The 23,086-nt window shown below is 38.9% G+C and overlaps 1 long non-coding RNA gene across 4 annotated transcripts in view; it reads left to right on the top strand.

Moving 5' to 3' along the window:
• Nucleotides 1-19,788, top strand: part of LOC147369758 (uncharacterized) — a 41,273-nt gene extending 21,485 nt beyond the window's left edge. For 2 of the 4 annotated variants that reach the window (XR_015167871.1, XR_015167870.1), the window contains one exon: nucleotides 571-13,990. This is a non-coding gene — a long non-coding RNA (uncharacterized LOC147369758). Of the gene's footprint in view, nucleotides 1-570; nucleotides 13,991-18,135 lie in introns of those variants that run through there. The other 2 variants (XR_015167873.1, XR_015167872.1) reach the window with 2 other exon arrangements.
• The last annotated feature ends 3,298 nt before the right edge of the window (nucleotides 19,789-23,086 follow it).

Below are 23,086 nucleotides of genomic sequence, written 5' to 3'. Positions count from 1 at the left end.
CTCCACTGTACTATTCGATGTTTCCCCCTTATAGCTGATGATAAAGCCTGTGCAAATATCCTGCTCCTCATGGAAATTTCCTAAAGATTTAATATTCATGGATCTAATCTTGATTAACATGGTTGCAAACTCAATTTTCTAGCTGCAGCATGCCCTGCATTTTCACTGTTCAGCCCTTAGCATTGTAATATAATTATTCTACTTTATTTCCCTATCGATATTTTATAGAAATGAACTAATAAATTCTCATATTTTCCCTCAGTGGTTTATAATTTATTTCTGTCCTTAATTATTTTGGTGCCCAAAGCTGCCGTCTGTGCCCCTGTTACATGCTTTCATCACTTTTTCCATATTTCCTTACTTTCTGGCTTGTTCCAGAATATTCCAGGTTTATCTTGTCTCAAACTAGCATAAACCTTGGAATCAGAATCAACCATGGTTTCTTTCAGTGGAGAAGGATGTTACAGACCAAGCTCTAAGTGTTAGATATGCCTGTTACTAGTGGATAGTCTTTGCTTCTTTCAGTTATCAGAATGAACTTTAAGTTTTTTGTTTTGCTCTTCCAACTAGAATTTCTGATTTACTATAGAAAAAAATTGGCCTTGGAGTACAAAATGAAGCAGGGCAAAGGCTAACAGAGTTTTGCCAAAAGAGCGCACTGGTTATAGCAAACACCTTCTTCCAACAACATGAGGAGGCTCTACACATGGACATCACCAGATGGTCAATACTGAAATCAGATTGATTATATTCTTTGCAGCCAAAGATGGAGAAGATCTATACAGTCAGCAAAAACGAGACCAGGAGCTGACTGTGGCTCAGATCATGAACTCCTTATTGCCAAATTCAGACTTAACTTGAAGAAAGTAGGGAAAACCACTAGACCATTCATATATAACCTAAATCAAATCCCTTACAATTATACAGTATAAGTGACAAATAGATTCAAGAGATTAGATCTGATAGAATGCCTAAAGAACTATGGGCAGAGGTTTGTGACACTGTACATTACATGAGGTGGTGATCAAGACCATCCCCAAGAAAAAGAAATGCGAAAAAGCAAAATGGTTGTCTGAGGAGGAGAGAAGCAAAAGGCAAAGGAGAAAAGGAAAGATTTATCCATCTGAATGCAGAGTTCCAAAGAATAGCAAGGAGAGATAAGAAAGCTTCCTCAGTGATCAATGCAAAGAAATAGAGTCAAACAATAGAATGGGAAAGACTAGAGATCTCTTCAAGAAAATTAGAGATACCAAGAGAACATTTCATGCAAAGATGAGCACAATAAACGACAGAAATGGTATGGACTTAACATAAGCAGAAAATATTAAGAAGAGGTGGCAAGAATACACAGAATTATACAAAAAAGGTCTTCATGACCCAGACAACCATGATGGTGTTATCACTCACCTAAAGCCAGAGATTCTGGAATGTGAAGTCAAGTGGGCCTTAGAAAGCATCACTACAAACAAAGCTAGTGGAGGTGATGGAATTCCAGTTGAGCTACTTCGAATCCTAAAAGATGATGCTGTGAAAGTGCTGCACTCAATATGCCAGCAACTTTGGAAAACTCAGCAGTGGCTACAGGACTGGAAAAGGTCAGTTTTCATTCCAATCCCAAAGAAAGGCAATGCCAAAGAGTGCTCAAACTACCACACAATTGTACTCATCTCACAAGCTAGTAAAGTAATGTTCAAAATTCTCCGAGCCAGGCTTCAACAGTACATGAGCTGTGAACTTCCAGATGTTCAAGATGGTTTTAGAAAAGGCAGAGGAACCAGAGATCAAATTGCCAACATCCGCTGGATCATCAAAAAAGCAAGAGTTCCAGAAAAACATCTATTTCTGCATTATTGACTATGTCAAAGTTTTGACTGTATGGATCACAATAAACTGAAAAATTCTTTAAGAGATGGGAGTACTAGACCACTTGACCTGCCTCTTAAGAAATCTGTATGCAGGTCAGGAAGCAACAGTTAGAATGGACATGGAACAACACACTGGTTCCAAACAGGAAAAGGAGTACATCAACGCTATATATTGTCACCCTGCTTATTTAAATTATATGCAGAGTACATCATGAGAAACGCTGGCCTGGATGAAGCACAAACTGGAATCAAGATTGCTGGGAGAAATATTAATAACCGCAGATATGCAGATGACACCACCCTTATGGCAGAAAGTGAAGAGGAACTAAAGAGCCTCTTGATGAAAGTGAAAGAGGAGGGTGTAAAAGTTGGCTTAAAGCTCAACATTCAGAAAACTAAGATCATGGCATCCAGTCCCATCATTTCATGAAAAATAGATGAGGAAACAGTGGAAACAGTGGCAGACTTTATTTTCTTGGGCTCAAAAATCTCTGCAGATGATTACTCCAGCCATGAAATTAAAAGACACCTACTCCTTGGAAGTAAAGTTATGAGTAACCTAGACAATATATCAAAAAGCAGAGACATTACTTTGCCAACAAAGGTCCATCTAGTCAAGGCTATGGTTTTTCCAGTAGTCATGTATGGATGTGAGAGTTGGACTATAAAGAAAGCTGAGCACAGAAGAATTGGTGCTTTTGAACTGTGATTTTGGAGAAGACTCTTGAGAGTCCCTTGGACTGCAAGGAGATCCAACCAGTCCATTCTAAAGGAGATCAGTCCTGGGTGTTCATTGGAAGAACTGACTGATGTTGAAGCTGAAACTCCAGTACTTTTGGCACCTGATGCGAAGAGCTGACTCATTTTAAAAGACCCTGATGCTGGGAAAGATTTGAGGGCAGGAGAAGGGGACGGCAGAGGATGAGATGGTTGGATGGCATCACTGACTCAATGGATATGAGTTTGGGTAAATTCTGGGAGTTTGTGATGGACAGGGAGGCCTGGCCTGCTGTGGTCCATGGCGTCACAGAGTCAGACATGACTGAGCAACTGAACTGAACTGATACTAAATATAAAATAAAAACTTAAAATATCAATGAAATGGAAAATATAATAGAAAAAAGGGAAATTTGCTTTTTGGAAAAGATTAATGAAATTGATAAATATCTGGCAAGACTGATTACAAAAAAAAAATTTCCAGAATAAAGAATGTTTATCATCAGAGGTTTTAGAGGTTTTAAAAATAAAAACATTTTGCTTTCAGATAAAATGTAGAAGGTCTTACGGGACCACTGTACCCATATAACCTAAAAAGATAACTGAATCTCCCCCAGCATATTTAAGATATGGAAGACTTGCAGACAAAAGTAATCTAAGGAAATTAAATTAAAGACAAGTCTAAGGGATTTCTAGGTGAGCAGATACCAGTGGCCAAGTTCTATGCTACAAAGTCTCCAAGGGGCCAGTGAAAAGCTGAACATCAAGTTTTGCTGAGATACTTGCAAACCTTGTGAGCTGGCATGAATAGACTGAAATCAGAAGCTCCAAATGCAGGGAATTTGTTCTTGCCTGCCAACCTTCCCCAAAAGAGCTTTGCTGAGTGTGTGTCAGGGGCATGGAAGCGGAACTAGAAAGCAGAGGGAGCATTCTGCATCCAACAGTGCTTAGATGGAAAGTCCTACTAGATGGAGTAACTTATAATAGACATGGGACAGAACAAGTTAGTTCTAAAGACATTTGAAAATGTGGAGAGAACCTAACCAAAGCTGTAACTCAGCCACAATTCAGCTCCAATCTCGATCAGATTGTTAAGGCGGACTCTTCTGTAACTTATTGACAAGGGAAAGGACATGCGTTCACTTGTACAAAATAATATTTACTCCAGGGACTACAATTTTTTTCATTACACAATTGTGGGAATGCAATAAAAAGCTGTGAGACCAGTGTAGAAGCTATATGATTCCTAATTGAGAGGAAATAAAACTGTTAGTGGGAGCAGACTGAGGAATGGCTCAGATATTGGAATTAGCAAAGACCTTAAAATAACTAAGGGCTTCCTTGGTGGCTCAGATGGTGAAGAATCTGCCTGCAATGCAGGAAACCCCAGGTTCGATCCCTGGGTCAGAAAAATTCCCTGGAGCAGGGAATAGTTACCCACTCTGGTATTCTTGTTTGGAGAACTCTATAGACAGTGAAGCCTGGCAGGCTGCAGTCCATGGGGTTGTAAAGAGTCAGACAGGACTGAGTGACTATCACTTTTCTTCACTTAAAATAGCTAATAAAATATATTAAAGAGATTAGAAGAAAACACAGACAAAATGGACACAAAAAATAGAATTTTAAGAGAAAAGTAAAATTTCTACAATAGAACCAAGTGGAAACTTAAAACTGAAAAATTACCATATATTAAATTAAATGTATTTAATGTATTCAAAGCAGAATGGACATAGCTGAGGAAAAAAAATTCAGTTATTTCATCCAGGTCATAACTGTCAAACTGGTTTAAACCAAAAATAAAGGGAAAAAAATTAAGCACAGACATAAATTCTGACATGCAGACAGAAAAAAGTAGGTAGGAAAACAAACATAAAATGATAAGTAATTTTCATCAGAAAACAAATATAAGACAAAAGACAACAGAGTTGACTTCTTTAAGTGCTGAAAGAAAAAAAAAATTGGAATTAAAAAAAGATCAAAGTCTGTATAAAGACAGTTTTAGATAAATGAAAGCTGAGACAATATGTCCCCAGCTTTTTAGGCTAAAAAGGAACAATCCATGACATCAGCACAGATCAGCGACACAAATCTTCAGACTAGACTAGAAAGATCAACTATATGCAAAAATGTGAAATAATAGTTTTTAAAGTTAAAAGTAAATTACTGGATATTTTTTAAAAACCACTATAAGAACAATACATTGAGGAGTTCATAATACATGTAGAAATAACATGTATGACATCAATAACATAATTGGAGAGAAAAATAAATATAATTGTACCCCTACAAAGTTTTATATTGCTCATGGAGTAGCAAAACAAGAATTCAATTATCTTGAAAAGTGAGGTAAAAATTGAGGATGTTTATGGTAATCCCTAGAGCAGTAGTTCTCTACCAGTGGTAATTTTTCTTCCAAAGGGACATGAGCTACTTTTGGCTATTTCATTTTTGGTTGGGCGAGATGGGGATGTTTCTACTGCCATCTAGTGGGAAGAAGCCAGGGTTGCAGCTAAAAATGCTTCAGTGCATAAAAGGACTCTCTCAATAAGGAAATGTCTGGTCTCAAACATCTAAGAGCCTTGAGGTTGAGAAAGCCAAAATATACCGTGGTTACTGAAATAACCATTAAAAAAGGTATGGGTGCAATGAGGGGGTTGGCTTCATCTGGAATAATAAAAAAAACACATGATTAATCTAAAAGAAGTCAGAGTAGACAAAGATGGACAAATAAAAAGATAACAGGCCACTAGACATAAAAATAAATATGTCAATGATTACATTAGAATTTCTTTTAAGGACAAGTACTCCATCTATTGGCATAAAGTGGTTCATAATAAGACAGACTAGCAGATAGTCTGGAAGACAATCTTTGCAGACAGACTAGAAAAAAATAAAACTATCTTTTGTTTACAAGATACACTTTAAATATAAATGCACAGATAGGCTAAAAGCAAAAGAATTGGAAAAATACACACTCTAACCATAAAAGCTTGTGTGACTATGTAAATATCTGACAAAGTAGACTTTAAGACAAAGAGTATTAATAAAGTAACATTGCATAATAACAAAATGGTTAATCAATAAGATATCATTCTAAGTACATACATAAATAATATCATTTCAACATGCATGAAACAAAAACTAAAGCCAGATTTGATAGAACTGAGAAGATAAAGACAAACCGACACAGTCAGATGTGTTAACTTATCTCTCTCAGAAACTGAAAGAGCAGTAGTCAATAGAAAAAAAGTGTTTAATCAGAATTTAGAGAAGATTTCAAACAACACTATTAACCAATTTGACCAAATAGACGTGCATTTAATATGACAAACAACAGTTTTGGAAAATAGTCTTCTCAAATGCTCAAGGAACATTCTTTAAAATAGATCATATGTTGCTCTATAAAGCCGGTCTCAAAAGTTTAAAAACAATGAACCTGAAAGTGAAAGTTGCTCAGTTGTGTCCAACTCTTTGTGACCCCATGGACTAGTACATGAAATTCTCCAGGCCAGATACTGGAGTTGTTAGCCTTTCCCTTCTCCAGGGGATCTTCCAAACCCAGGTATCGAACCCAGGTGTCCCTCATTGCAGGTGGATTTGTTAGCAACTGAGCCATAAGGGAAGCCCTAAAACAACAAAAGAAGTTTCTTAAAGTTCCCTGCCCAGAAGTCAATGAGAAAGATAACTAGAAAATCTTCAAACATTGTTTGAAAATCAAACAAAGTATTTCTAAAAAACCCTTGAGTTAAAGACGAAATAATGTTTAAAATCTGAAAATAATTTAAAGGGAAAAACAATACCAATTCAACATGTCAAAATTTATGGGATGAAACTAAAGCAGTTTGGATGAAATTTTATTGCTTTAAATACATATATTAGAAATGTGTTTAAAATAAATTATTTAAGCTTCCTTCTCATAAAACAATAAAATTGGGGCAGGCGGGCAGTGTGGAAAGAAAGAGCAGAAATCAATGAAACAGAAAAGAGACGATCGAAAAAGCAGAAAAAAAAAAAATGAGTTCTTTGAAGAGATCATTAAAACTGAACTTCCTTGTAAGACTCATTAAGAAAAAAATAAAATACAAACTATGACTGTCAGGAGTAAAAAAAATAACACCACTACATATATTGAAAGATAACAAGAGAATGTTATAAACAACATTATGCCAACAAATTTGTCCAGCTATATGAAATGAACAAAGTGCTTGAAAACACCTTACCAAAACTGACATCAGAAAATAAAGAAAAACTAAGTATTTCTGTATTAGTTACCATTCCACAAAGTAAATTCCTGACTTGATGGCTTTAGTAGTATTTCTACAAACACTCCCATATACATGAATAATACTAGTCTTGTGCCTCTGTGCTAAGTCGCTTTAGTTGTGTCCAACTTTTTTGTGATTCCATGGACCACAGCCCACCAGGCTGCTCTGTCCATAGGGGCTGACACAAAGTTATTCAGAGATGAGAGATCAAAAAACAATTTCCAACTCATTGTATGAGGCCAGCATTATCCAGATACCAATATCCAACAAAATTTTTTATAAGAAAAGAAATGAAAAGATATAAAATCCCTAAAAGAATACATCAGCAAATAGAATAGAGTAATACATGAAAATGGATTATATATACTGACCAAGGGAGTTTTAGCTCAGAAACACAAGGTTCGTTTAACCTTTAAGAATCTATTAAATAGAGATAGATTCCATATTCATAAATTGGGAGATAAATTATTAAGATATCAATTACCTTACCCCCAAAATTAATATATAAAGTCAATGCAATCAGTAACCAAAATCCCAAAAAGCTTTTTTTTTTTTTTGCAGATATTGACAAATAGATACTAAATTTGTTTAAAATATAAAGATCTAGCCTAGCTATGGGTTTCCCTGGTGGCTCAGACAGTAAAGAATCCATCTGTAATTTAGGAAAGCTGGGTTCAATCCCCAGGTTGGGAAGATCCCCTGGAGGAGGGCATAACAACCCACTCCAGTATTCTTGCCTGAAAAATCCCCATGGACAGAGGAGCCTGGCAGGCTACAGTCCATGGGGTCACAAAGAGCTGGACATGACCGAGCAACTAAACACAGCCTAGCTATGAAAATCTTGAGAAAAATTAAAAGTTACACTACTAAATTTCAAGACATTCTATAATATTTTAGCTATTCTGGGGATATTTGGAACAAGAATAGACAAATAGATTAATGAAACAGTCTAGAGTAGAAGGTAGATCTGCACACATATGGTTGCTTTATTTTGCCAAAATTATAGAGAAAGGAAGGCCTATTCAATAAATGATGTTGGAACAACTGAGAAAAAAAAAAAAAGAACTATACTAATCTACACATAAAAGTTAATTTAAAGTAGATTGTGAATTTAAAGTTGAAAACTATAAAATTCTAAAATAAAACTTTTGTGCATGTCTTCATTTTACTGAGGCAGACAGAAGTTCTTAAACAAGACACAGAGAACACAAATTATTTTTAAAAAAGATATAATTGACAATCAAAACTAAAATCTTCAGCTCATTAAAAGACACCTTTAACAAAGTGGAAAGAAAAGCCACAGATCAGGGGAAAATATTATATACAGATATATATATACACACACACACACACACACAGATATGACAAGAGACTCATGTATAATGTGAAAACTCCTATAAATCAGTAAGAAAATGCTCAATGTTTAAAAAATGACACAAACTATATATAAAATAGATAAGCAACAAGGATATACTGTGCAGCAAAGGCAAATATAGCCATTATTTTGTAATAACTGTAAACAAACTATAATCTATAAAATACTGAATTACATTGTACATCTAAACTAATATCTTATAAATCAGCCAGACAAATATTCTAGAAAAAAATGAGCTCTCCTCCCCTCACATTTACTATTTCAAATGACTTAAAAAGGTACTGTCCCAAGAAGATAGTCAAAAGGCCAATAAACACATGAAAAAATTCTGAACAGTATTCTCAACAGGGAAATTCAGATTAAGGGATACTATTGCATCCATTATTAATGCTAAAATTTAACACATTGACAAAACCAAACACTGGAGGGTGTGTGGAGAAATTGTGAACATTATATATTAATGGTGGAATATACAGTGGCTCAACCATTCTTAACAACTGCCTATTAGTTTCTCATAATGTTAAATTTATACCTACCCTATGGCCCTCAATTCCATGCCTACATATATTGTAAAAAGAAATGTCATATATCTACAAAAATATTTGTACAAGAAGATTGATAGAAACTTTGTAATAACTTAAAATAAGAAGCTATCTGTCCACTAATAGAAAAATGGATTTAAAATTTGTACTATATTTATATAATAGAATATCATATGGCAGTGAAAATAAGAATACACTACTGATGAATATAACACCAGATGAATCTCAAAAACAATATAGTCAGAAAAAGAAGTCAAACACAAATATATATACTGTTTATATGTTAATATGTATTATTCTGTTTATATAAAATCCAAGAACAGATAAACTATGATTTTGCTTTGTATATCAGAATAGGGGTTACCTTGGGGGCAGGTGTGAGTATCAACTGGAAAGTTTTATGAGGGAACTTTCTGAAGTGTTAGATCTTTATCTTTATCTGGTGATTTTTATACATGTATAATCATAGATTAAAAACTTAGTGAGCTATATACTTAAGACTTGCACATTTTACCTTATTTAAACTATACTCAATTTCAAAAGAGATAATAGGAAATCATGAACAACTTTATGCGAATGTATTTGAAAGTTTAGTTGAAATGGGAAATTTTTTCAAAAGTTACATTTTAAAAGTATAAATATTCATCTATCTAATAAAGCTATTTAATATGTAACATAATGTATATGACAAAACTCCAAACCTAGGTGGCCTTTGCCTATGGCTTTCTTCCAAGCATTTAAGGAAGAAATAACCATAATATTACACAAATTTCACCAAAATATGGAAAATGACTACTTTTAAATTGGTTTTATCAAATTAGCATATCTTGATGCCAAAACTTGACAAGGACATTACTAGAAAGCCAAACATTAGGGCAGTGTCCCTCATGTTTAAGATCTTAGGCACAGAAATTTAAAATTGAGCAAAATAAATACACCAATAAATATATAGAAGATATTACATCATGATTAAGTCAGATTTATTCTAGAAATAAAACTCAGCTTAACATTTGAAAGAGTCACAAAGAGTCGGACACGACTGAGTGACTTCACTTTCCTTTACTTTCCTTTCACTTTAACATTTGAAAATCAATCATCGTGATTGCCACATTACCAGAAAAAATATCAACTCAATAGATAAGCAAGCACTTTTGATAAAATTCAATACCCATTCATAAATTTATTTTTGACTTCCCAACCTGGGGATTGGCAAAAGCACTGGGAATCCCCAGGGAATCTGATTTTGAAGGACAATGGGATTTGATAACAGGATTCCCACATGAATGTGGGAAACAGAGTCTTGGAGTGCACCAACAAAACCTTGTATGCACCAGGATACAGGGAAAAGGAGCAGTGAGCCCGCAGAAAACTGAACCAGGCCCGCCTGTGAGTGTCTGAGGGTCTCATGCAAACGCATGGGTTAGCAGTGGCCTGAAACAGGAACATGGGCACTGGCAGCAGCAGTCCTGGGAGACACATGTTGGAATGGGTCCTTTTAGAGGCTGCCTTTAGCCATACCATAGAGGCTATAGGCCTTCTCAGGCCAAACAAACAACAGAGAGGGAGCACAGCCTCACCCAACAACAGAAAACTGGACTAAAGATTTACTGAGCATGGCCGTTCCCACCAGAGCAAGACCTAGTTTTTCCCCACAGCCAGTCGCTGCTATCAGGAAACTTGCACAAGCCTCTTATCCTCATCCATCAGAGGGCAGACAGAAGAAGCAAGAACCAAAATCCCACAGCCTCCAGAACCAAAGCCACAATCATAAAAAAACTAACCAAAATGATGGCATGGATCACAGCCTTGTGTAACTCAATAAAGCTATGAGCCATGCCATACAGGGTAACCCAAGACATGTGGGTCATGGTGGAAAACTCTGACAAAATGTGGTCCACTGCAGACGGGAATGGCAAACCACTTCAGTATTGTTGCCTCAAGAAAACCATGAAAAGGCAAAAAGATATGATACCAGAAGATGAGCCCCTCAGGTCAGTACGTGTCCAATATGCTACTGGGGAAGAGCAGAGAAATAGCTCCAGAAAGACTAAAGAGGCTAGGCCAAAGCAGAAATGACACCCAGCTGTGGATGTGTCTGGTGGTGAATAAGGTCCAATGCTATAAAGAACAATATTGCAGAACTAGGAATGTCAGGTCCATGAATCAAGGTAAATTGCATGTGATTAAGCAGGAGATGGCAAGAGTGAACACTGACATTTTAGGAATCAGTGAATTAACATGGATGGAAATGGGCAAATTTAATTCAGATGACCATTATATCTACTACTGTGGACAAGAATTCTTTAGAAGAAATGGGATGGAGCCCTCATAGTCAACAAAAGAGTCCTAAATGCAGCATTTGGGCGCTATCTCAAAAACAACAGAATGATCTTGGTTCATTTCCAAGGCAAACCATTTAATATCACAGTAACCCAAGTCTATGCCCCAGCCACTAACGCCAAAGAAACTGAAGTTGAATGGTTCTACAAAGACCTACAAGATCTTTGGGAACTAACACCGATAAAAAGATGTTCTTTTCATCATAGGGAACTGGAATGCAAAAGTAGAAAATCAAGAGATATCTGGAGCAACAGACAAACTTGGCCTTGAAGTACATAATAAAGGAGGTTTTTTACTCCAAGAGAACAAAGAGTACAGAAGTACAAAAAAAACTTAAAAGACTTTTGCAAGAAAACACACTGGTCATAGCAAACCCCTCTTTCAATAACATAAGAGACATCTCTACACATGGGCATCACCAGATGGTCAATAACAAAATTAGATTGATTATATTCTTTGTAGCTGAAGATGGAGAAACTCTATACAGTGAGCATAAAGAAGACCTGGGGCTGACTGTGCCTCAGATCATCAGCTTCTTATTGCAAAATTCAGGCTTAAGTCAAAGTAGGGAAAACCACTAGACCATTCAAGTATGACCTAAATCAAATCCATTATGATTATACAGTGGAAGTGACAAATAGATTCAAGGTATTAGATCTGGTAGATAGAGTGCCTGAAGAACTATGGACAGAGGTTTATAACACTGTATAGGAGGTGGTGACCAAAACCATCCCCAAGAAAAAGAAATGCAAGAAGGCAAAATGGTTGTCTGAGGAGGCCTTACAAATAGCTAAGAAAAGAAGAGAAGCAAAAGGCAAAGATGAAAGGGAAAGATATACCCAACTGAATGCAGAGTTTCAGTGACTAGAAAGGAGAGACAAGAAAGCTTTCTTAAGTGAACAATGCATAGAAATAGAGGAAAACAACAGAATGGGAAAGACTAGAGATCTCTCCAAGAAAATTGGAGATACCAAGGGAACATTTCATGCAAAGATGGGCACAATAAAGGACAGAAAAGGCAAGGATCTAACCAAAGCAAAAGAGATTAAGAAGAATTGGCAAAATATATAGGAGAACTATACAAAAAAGGTCTTAATGACCTGGATAACCACGATGGTGTGATCACTCACCTAGAGCCAGACATCCTGGAGTGTAAAGTCAAGTGGGACTTAGGAAGCATTACTATGAACAAAGTGCGTGGAGGTGATGGAATTCTGTGTGCATGCACGCTAACTTGCTTCCGGGTGTCTGACACTTTGCAACACTATGGACCATGGCCCATGAGGCTGCTCTGTCCATGGCATTACCCAGGCAAGAATATTGGAGTGGGTTGCCATTCCCTCCTCCAGGGTTTCTTTCTGACCTTGGGATTGAATCCATGTCTCATGTCTCCTGAATTGGCAGATGGGTTTTCTCTTTTTTTTTTTTAACCACTGGTGCCACCTGAGAAGCCTGATGGAATTCTTGCTGAGCTACTTAAAATTCTAAATGATGAATATGCCAGCAACTATGCCATACTCAATATACCAGCAAATTTGGAAAACTCAGCAGTAGCCACAGGACAGGAAAATTTCAGTTTTCCTTCCAATCCCAAAGAAAGGTAATGACAAAGAATGTTCAAACTGCAGTACAACTGCACTCATTTAACATGCTAGCAAAATAATGCTCAAAATCCTTCAAGCTAGGCTTCAACAATAGGTGAACTGAAAACTTCCAGATATACAAGCTGGATTTAGAAAACGCAAAGGAACCAGAGATTAAATTGCCAACATCCAGTGGAGCAGAGAAAAAGCAAGGGAATTCCCGAAAAACATCTACTTCTGCTTCATTGACTTTTTCTCATTTTATATTCTTGCTTCCTTTATCATAAATTGACCATTAAGTGTGGACTTATTTATGGGCTCCCTAGCTTGTTCCATTGATCTATGTGTGTCTGTTTTTGTGCCATTACCATACTGTTTTGATTACTATAGCTTTGTAGGATAGTTTGAATTTAAAGAGCATCATACCTGCAACTTTGTTCTTTCTCAAGAGTGCTTTGGCTACTTGGGGCCTTTTGTATTTCAATACAAATTTTAGAATTATTTTGTCTAATTCTGTGAAAAAAGTCTCATTCTTAATTTTTTAACACTTTTGCAAACTACAAACAGTAGGAAGCTTCCTTGATTTGGTATTATGTCTAATATCTTAATGATAAAATTCTGAAAAAGTCCTCTTGCTGTGTAGAAATGTACAAATATGTCAGCTATCACTGCTCCTATTTGACTTTGTAAAGGAGTCCTGACTAATCAAATAAGGCATATAAAAGAAGCAAACAACATGGAATGTAGAAGTGCGGAACTAAAACTATGTAAAAATCCAAAAGAATCTATAAAGTAATAGAATTATTAAGTGAACTTAGAAAAACTGCTGAATACAAGGTCAATATACAAGTTTCTGTTGCATTTCTCATGCAAGCAAGACCCAAGAATGATAAAAAGGAAATATATTGTAATTATATTATAATTTATAACAACATAAAAAATAATCATATGTATGGGATAACTAGCAACAGATAAAGTCTTACAGAGAACTATAGATATTGCAAAGAGAAATTTTAAAAGATACAAATAAATAAAAGGAAATAATCCATGTTTGTGCATTAGAAGCTTCAATGTAGTAAAGACATCTCCTTCTCTCAAACTTATCTACAGATTCAATGGACTCCCTATCAAAATACCAGCAAGTTTCTTTTTTTTAAAGAAACTGACAACTTATTCTAATACACGTGAAAATGCAAAATGCCAAGATAAACTCAAATAAAAAGAACAAAGTTGGAGAATATATTACTAGGTAACAATATTTATTTGAAGTACTAGTAGTTGAAGTGTGGAACTGGCACAAGAATATACACACAAAGCACAGAAAGTAAAGAGAATTCCTAAGTAGATCCGCACATTGTTTTGGTTACTAGACTTATAACAAAGGAGAAAAGTATCTTTGAAATGCAGTAAAGAAAAGATAGTCCTTTAATAAACTATGCTAGATTAAATGGATATCCATGTTAATAAAATCTCATGGTTGCCATTCTTTTCCCCATTTTAAAGAGGAAGATGATGCACTGAAGAGGAGAACGCTGTTAACTAAGACCAAACAGCTGATAAACCAGAGACCCAAAAGGTAGTCCGGCCTGGTTACAGGCCAAGAGTTGTATATACATTGTTTCATTTGACTCCTCCAAATAGCCTTGTTTTGTCAAAAGCTTGTACATAAGAAGTTAAGTACAAGTAAGTTAACTTCTAAAACTAGAAGTTAAGTAACTTTCTTCCAACAACCTGTGATAGGCAGAGGGAATGAACCAGTCTCTGAAAAGATGCCCATGTCCTAATCCCACAGAACACATGAATATGTTACTTTACATGGATAAAGAGACTTTGCAGACGTGTATGGATCTTGAGATGGGGAGGCCATGCTGGATTATCTGGATGGGCCAAATGTGGTCACAAGGGAGACAGAAGGGTCAGAATCAGAGAAGAGATGTAACCTTAAAAGAGTAAATCAGAAAGAGTGAGTTGAAGATAGTACATTGTTGGCTTTGAAGATGGTGGAAGGGGCCTCAAGCCCAAGAATGTACGTGACCTCTAGATCCTGGAAAAGGCAAAGAAATGGATTTTTCCTAAGAATTCCCTGAGGTAACAAAGCCCTGCTGATACCTTGATTTCAGCCTGCTGAAGACCAGAAGACTTCTGACTTCCAGAATTGTAAGGTAATAAAACTTTGTGTGACTATGTTTGTGTAATTTGCTTCAGCAGCAGGAAACTAATGCACATAACCAGTTAAGATTTGCTTCCAGGTTTCTCTGCACAGCCTGTGCCTTTAATCACAAGGGAACATACCTTAGTGGGATTACTGCAACAGGAAAGCAAAGCATTTATCAGAATGTTTTGCCCTACAGAGATCTTTGGTGCTATCTAATTGATCATTGATCATGGTGTCTTTGAAATAAGCAGCAAATTACTAAAGCCTTTTTGGTTTGTGTAAGAATTACAGGCATACTTAGCAACTGTCAGAATCTTCATCAAGTGAGAGCTCCGTGAATCACTCACCTTCCTTTAAAATATATGTAAGTATACAGACATGTGAAAAGTATACATATATACATGCCTGTGTGTGCACATGTGTATGTACATCCACACCATACACGTTTGTCAAGATCTATATAGCTATGCATACAGATACATATATGTACATACAAATGGATGGATATGTTTGCATGTATGTGAATGAAATGCCCTTGAACAGATACAGAAGAAACTTTATAAAAAGTGTTTCCAAGGAGGAGAAATGAGTTCCTAGGGGGTATGGGTTGGAAGCTTTTAATTTTACAATTATATATCCTTGTGTCCCTTTTAAATATTGACTCATTTAACTGTTTTGCCTATTAAAAGCATACACACGAAATTGTATTTTAAAGGAGCTATTCTATCATATCTCTATCAGCAAGAGTTAAGAGAAACTCCATGTGGTTCCCCTCTCTCCCCCGCCCAGGATCCTTAGTCTCACCCAGCATTCACTTTTTCCACTTGCTGCCTTGAGACTGTGAGACCTACTCTTACTGTGTCCTTTGTCCCTGATCACCTGTATGCCACCCAGACCCTCCTCCTAACTAGCCCCCAGCCCCTAACCTCTCATTTCCCATGGCTCCCCACATAAGTCACGAACTTCACCCTGCCCTTCCTTCCTGGCTTTATTTTTCCCTGTAGCATTTATCAGTATCTGGTACACTGATCTGTAAACACCAGCTACTTCCAAATCTTGATGACTACCTGACCCCTCCACCAGAGAGCATGCTCCACTAGGACAGGGATTCTTGCCTGCCTTGTTCACAACTGCAGCCCAGCACACATTAAAGTACCTGACATGGTAGGCTCTCGGTAAATAAATACTAGGGAAGGAAATGAGAGAGGGAGTGAGTGAAGGAGTGACAGAAGGTTGAGTGCTTTGCTGGGAATCCCAGTTCTGCTGGCACCGAGGTGAGGAAGAGATGAGCAGAGAGATGTCTATTCTTTATGGCCACCCATCTATCTGTCTGGCATGGATGGGTAGAAAGAAGCAACTGCTATTGAGACATGTGTCCTCTGCTTTAGGTCAGGTCCCCTCCACTCACTGCTGCCCTGTGGCACCTGCCGCAGCTGGAGCACAACAAGAAAGATGCGGGAGGTGACCAACCAGCCAAGAGGTAGGGGTGCAGGGTAAGGGGCTCATGGCCTGGTAACCACCTAACTCAGAAAGGGACCACATGACAGGCCAGATAGCACCATGAACAGCTGGAAAAGAACTTTCACTTCTCTAAAAGGAGAAACAATCCTGCGGAAAGAGTAACTGAGAACGATGCTTGGAACTTGCTGCATGATTTGTGTTAACCAGGGAAAATGTTTCAGGGGATGAGGCCCAAACTGTTCGCATATACAGATATGCCCCTGGAAGTAGGCTTGTTTCTAAGAATATCACCTGTGAAAAATTACTGCATCTCTTAGTAAATACTAACTAAGCACTCTTCTACATGGGGCACAGATTTAGTGCCTGAAGACACAACACTTATCAGGACAGAGAAGTCTGTATGGAGCTTTTGTTCCAACAGGATAGGCCAGCAATGAAGAAGTCACCCAAATGACAGACACTGTCTTTGAAGGCTGCACTTGGTGCCACAAAGGAGATGCATTGAAAGAAGGTGGGGAGCCCTCTTTGAGGACAGGTGTGCAGGAAGGTGTGGCAGAGAGAAATGGGGTGCCTCCCACCCCTGGCTTCCCCTTGCATGGTGCTCAGGATGCTTGCTCCCCACCAGTGGTCCTCAGAATAACTCTGTGGCATTGTGGTATGTGTGTGAGCTGAGAACTGAAGGATGAAAAGGAACGGCCTGTGAAGATCTGGGAGAGGCCCTCTCTCAGCTGAGGCAACAGTTAGTGAAAGGGCCCTGAGGCTGGGAAAAATGGGCGATGTTCAAGGATCAGAATCGGGGCCAGCATGGTGGCAGCGCAGGAGCAAACTATGCAGACAATGGTGGGGGAGTGGAAGGTGGGACGAGAGTTGGCATCTGCTGCACTAATGCAGGTGACAGATGCAGGATCCATCCACTGGATGGGCCCTGTGGAAGCCGTGCTAGGAGATCAGAGAGGCAGGTGGAAGAGTTTCAACTTTATCTCCTGGCTTGAATACATTCACAAATGGTGAATATACCATGACTTATGACTAAGGCCATAAAATTAAGCCTGTTCTCTAATAGTACTTGTCCCTAATATGACTCTGAGCTTCCCAGGTGTTCAAGTGGTAAAGAATACATATGTCAGTTCAGGAGATGCAGGAAGATGATGCGACTCAATCCTGGGTCAGGAAGATTTCCTGGAAGAGGAAATGGTTACCGACTCCAGTATTCTTGCCTGGGAAATCCCATGGATAGAGAAGCCTGGCAGTCTACAGTCCACAGGGTCATAAAGAGTCGGACAGAACTGACCATGTACACACACATATAATATGACTATACTATGGGCTTTCCTTGTGGCTTAGCTGGTAAAGTATCCGCCTGCAATGCGGGAGACCTGGGTTCTATCCCTACATTGGGTAGATCCCCTGGAGAAGGGAAAGGCTACCCACCCACTCCAGTATGTTGGCCTGGAGAATTCCATGGGCAGTCAATGGGGTCGCAAAGAGTCAGACATGACTGAGCAACTTTCACACTCAAACACTAAGGACATAGAAATGGATACACCAGAAACGTTTGGTCCTTACATGAAAACATCTACAAGCAGAAGCAGACAGCTACTTCTGCTTTATTGATTATGCCAAAGCCTTTGACAGTGTAGATCACGACAATCTGTGGAAAATTCTTCAAGAGATGGGAATACCAGACCACCTGACCTGTCTCTTGAGAAATCTGTATGCAGGTCAGGAAGCAACAGTTAGAACTGGACATGGAACTACAGACTGGTTCCAAATTGGGAAAGGAATACATCAAGGCTGTATATTGTTATCCTGCTTATTTAACTCATATGCAGAGTACATCATGCAAAATTCTGGGCTGGATGAAACACAAGCTGCAATCAAGATTGCTGGGAGAAATATCAATAACTTCAGATATGCAGATGATACCACTCTAATGACAAAAATTGAAGAGGAACTAAGCGGCTGCGACCCACGCACTAAGCAAGGGCGGCTGTGCCCAGCGCACTAAGCGCAGCCGAGAGGAGCTACCCCATGTCCGAGGTCAGGGGCAGCAGCCGAGAGTGCCAGGCTGTGACGGCACAGGAATGGAGGAGAGGAGCTACCCAAGTCTGAGGTCAGGGGCGGCGGCCAGGAGGAGCAAGGCCACGTCCAAGGAACGGTGGCTGCGCGGGCACAGGAGGGCCTAGAGGAACTATCCCACGTTGAAGGTCAGGAAGGGCGGCGGTGAGGAGATACCTTCGTCCAAGGTAAGGAGCAGCGGCTGCGCTTTGCTGGAGCAGCCATGAAGAGATACCCCATGCCCAAGGTAAGAGAAACCCAAATAAGACGGTAGGTGTTGCAAGAGGGCATCAGAGGGCAGACACCATACTCACAGAAACCATGGTTTCTGAAACCATACTCACAGAAAACTAGTCAATCTAGTTACACTAGGACCACAGCCTTGTCTAACTCAATGAAACTAAGCCATGCCCGTTGGGCAACCCAAGACAGGCGGGTCATGGTGGAGAGATCTGACAGAATGTGGTCCACTGGAGAAGGGAATGGCAAACAACTTCAGTATTCTTGCCTTGAGAACCCCATGAACAGTATGAAAAGGCAAAATGATAGGATACTGAAAGAGGAACTCCCCGGGTCAGTAGGTGCCCAATATGCTACTGGAGATCAGTGGAGAGATAAGGAGCCAAAGCAGAAACAATACCCAGCTATGTATGTGACTGGTGATAGAAGCAAGGTCTGATGCTGTAAAGAGCAATATTGCAAAGGAACCTGGAATGTCAGGTCCATGAATCAAGGCAAATTGGAAGTGGTCAAACAAGAGATGGCAAGAGTGAATGTCAACATTCTAGGAATGAGTGAACTAAAATGGACTGGAATGGGTGAATTTAATTGAGATGACCATTATATCTACTACTGCGGGCTGGAATCCCTCAGATGAAACGGAGTAGCCGTCATGGTCAATAAAAGAGTCCGAAATGCAGTACTTGGATGCAATCTCAAAAACGACAGAAATATCTCTGTTCGTTTCCAAGGCAAGCCATTCAATATCACAGTAATCCAAGTCTATGCCCCAACCAGTAACTTCAGCTTCTTCAGCTGAAGAAGCTGAAGTTGAACAGTTCTATGAAGACCTAAAAGACCTTTTAGAACTAATACCCAAAAAAGATGTCATTTTCATTCTAGGGGACTGGAATGCAAAAGTAGGAAGTCAAGAAACATCTGGAGTAACAGGCAAATTTGGCCTTGGAATATGGAATGAAGCAGGGCAAAGACTAATGGAGTTTTGCCAAGAGAACACACTGGTCATAGCAAACACCCTCTTCCACCAACACAAGAGAAGACTCTACACATGGACATCACCAGATGGTCAACACAGAAATCAGATTGATTATATTCTTTGCAGCCAAAGATGGAGAAGCTCTATACAGTCAACAAAACAAGACCAGGAACTGACTGTGGCTCAGATCATGAACTCCTTATTACCAAATTCAGACTTAAATTGAAGAAAGCAGGGAAAACCACTAGACCATTCAGGTATGACCTAAATCAAATCCCTTATGATTATACAGTGGAAGTGAGAAATAGATTTAAGGGACTAGATGTGATAGACAGACTGCCTGATGAACTATGGACTGAGGTTCGTGACATTGTACAGGAGACAGGGATCAAGACCATCCCCAGGGAAAAGAAATGCAAAAAAGCAAAATGGTTGTCTGGGGAGGCCTTACAAATAGCTGTGAAAAGAAGAGAAGCGAAAAGCAAAGGAGAAAAGGAAAGATACAAGCATCTGAATGCAGAGTCCCAAAGAATAGCAAGAAGAGATAAGAAAGCCTTCCTCAGTGATCAATGCAAAGTAATAGAGGAAAATAACAGAATGGGAAAGACTAGAGAGCTCTTCAAGAAAATTGGAGATACCAAGGGAATATTTCATGCAAAGATGGGCTTGATAAAGGACAGAAATGGTATGGACCTAACAGAAGCAGAAGATATTAAGAAGAGGTGGCAAGAATACACAGAAGAACTGTACAAAAAAGAGCTTCATGACCCAGATAATCACGATGGTGTGATCACTGACCTAGAGCCAGACATCCTGGAATGTAAAGTCAAGTGGGCCTTAGAAAGCATCACTACCAACAAAGCTAGAGGAGGTGATGGAATTCCAGTTGAGCTATTTCAAATCCTGAAAGATGATGCTGTGAAAGTGCTGCACTCAATATGCCAGCAAATTTGGAAAACTCAGCAGTGGCCACAGGACTGGAAAAGGGCAGTTTTCATTCCAACTTCAAAGAAAGGCAATGCCAAAGAATGCTCAAACTACCGCACAATTGCACTCATCTCACATGCTAGTAAAATAATGCTCAAAATTCTCCAAGCCAGGCTTCAGCAATACATGAACTGTGAGCTTCCTGATGTTCAAGCTGGTTGTAGAAAAGGCAGAGGAACCAGAAATCAAATTGCCAGTATCTGCTGGATCATAGAAAAAGCAAGAGACTTCCAGAAAAACATTTATTTCTGCTTTATTGACTACGCCAAAGCCTTTGACTATGTGGATCACAATAAACTGTGGAAAATTCTAAAAGAGATGGGAATACCAGACCACCTGACCTGCCTCTTGAGAAATCTGTATGCAGGTCAGGAAGCAACAGTTAGAACTGGACATGGAACAACAGACTGGTTCCACATAGGAAAATGAGTCTGTCAAGGCTGTATATTGTCACCCTGTTTATTTAACTTATATGCAGAGTACATCATGAGAAACGCTGGGCTGGAAGAAGCACAAGCTGGAATCAAGATTGCCGGGAGAAATATCAATAATCTTAGATATGCAGATGGCACCACCCTTATGGCAGAAAGTGAAGAGGAAATAAAAAGCCTCTTGATGAAAATGAAAGTGGAGAGTGAAAAAGTTGGCTTAAAGCTCAACATTCAGAAAACTAAGATCATGGCATCTGGTCCCATTACTTCATGGGAATAGATGGGGAAACAGTGTCAGACTTTATTTTGGGGGGCTCCAAAATCACTGCAGATGGTGACTGCAGCCATGAAATTAAAAGACACTTACTCCTTGGAAGGAAACTTATGACCAACCTAGATAGCATATTCAAAAGCAGACACATTACTTTGCCAACAAAGGTTTGTCTAGTCAAGGCTATGGTTTTTCCTGTGGTCATGTATGGATGTAAGAGTTGGCCTATGAAGAAGGCTTAGCACAGAAGAATTGATGCTTTTGAACTGTGGTGTTGGAGAAGACTCGTGAGATTCCCTTGGACTGCAAGGAGATCCAACCAGTCCATTCTGAAGGAGATCAGCCCTGGGATTTCTTTGGAAGGAATGATGCTGAAGCTGAAACTCCAGTACTTTGGCCACCTCATGCGAAGAGTTGACTCATTGGAAAAGACTGTGATGCTGGGAGGGACTGGGGGCAGGAGGAGAAGGGAACGCCAGAGGATGAGATGGCTGGATGGCATCACTGACTCGATGGACTTGAGTCTGAGTGAACTCCGGGAGTTGGTGATGGACAGGGAGGCCTGGCGTGCTGTGATTCATGGGGTCGCAAAGAGTCAGACATGACTGAGAAACTGAACTGAACTGAATGGAAAGAGCCTCTTGATGAAAGTGAAAGAGGAGATTGAAAAAGCCGACTTATAACTCAACAATCAGAAAAGTAAGATCAGGGCATCTGGTCCCATCACTTCAAGGCAAATAGATGGGGAAAAAGTGGAAACAGTGGCAGGTTTTATTTTCTTGGGCTCCAGAATCATGGCAGATGGTGACTGCAACCTTGAAATTAAAAAATGCTTGCTCCTTGGAAGAACAGCTATGACAAACCTAGACAGCATATAAAAAAGCAGAGACAGCACTTTACTGACAAAGGTTCATGTGATCAAAGATATGGTTTTTCCAGTAGTCATGTATGGATATGAGAGTTGGACCATAAAGAAAGCTAAGCTCTGAAGAATTTTTGCTTTAATATGTGGTGCTGGAGATCAAACCAGTCAATCCTAAAGGAAATCAACCCTGAATATTCACTGAAAGGTCTGGTACTGAACCTGAAGATCCAGTACTTTGGCCACCTGATTTGAAGAACTGTCTCACTGGAAAAGACTCTGACTCATCTAAAGATTGAGGGCAGTAGGAGAAGGGATAACAGAGGATGAGATGGTTGGATGGGATCATCGACTCAATGGACAGGAGTTTGGAAGATAGTGAAGGACAGGGAAGCCTGGAGTGCTGCAGTCCAAGGGGTTGCAAAGAGGTGGACATGACTTGGCGACTGAACAACAATAGGACATAGTGTATACTACATTAGTATATTTTATATGTTACAAAATTGCCACTGCTATTTACGTAAGACCAGTTACTATTTGTCAATATACGAAGTTTTGACAATATTATTGACTATATTTCCTATGCTATACTTTACACCACCCCAGACTTATTTATTTTGTAACATAAAGTCGGTACTTTTTATTCATCCTCACCAATTTCACTCATCCTCCCCCAACTTCCCCTCTAACAACCACCAGTTTTTGCTCTGTGCCTATGGGTCTGTTTTGTTTGTTCATTTGTTGTTTGAGCCTATATATAAGTTAAATCATATGATATTGTCTTTTATGTCTGACTTCTTTCACTTGGCAGAGTACCCTCTAGGTCCATAAATATTATCACAAATAAGATTTCATTCTTTTTTATAGCTGAATAATATTCCATTGTATGTATACCATGTATTCTTTATCCATTCATCTATAGATGGATACTTAAGTTACTTCCATGTCCTGACTACTG

This window comes from Bos grunniens, chromosome 7, assembly GCF_055505025.1.
Source record: "Bos grunniens cultivar Pamir isolate PY7600 chromosome 7, Bosgru_T2T1.0, whole genome shotgun sequence".
Taxonomy (NCBI): domain Eukaryota; kingdom Metazoa; phylum Chordata; class Mammalia; order Artiodactyla; family Bovidae; genus Bos; species Bos grunniens.
The sequence above is the reverse complement of the archived record's forward strand: the minus strand, read 5'-3'. Positions and strand labels throughout refer to the sequence as shown.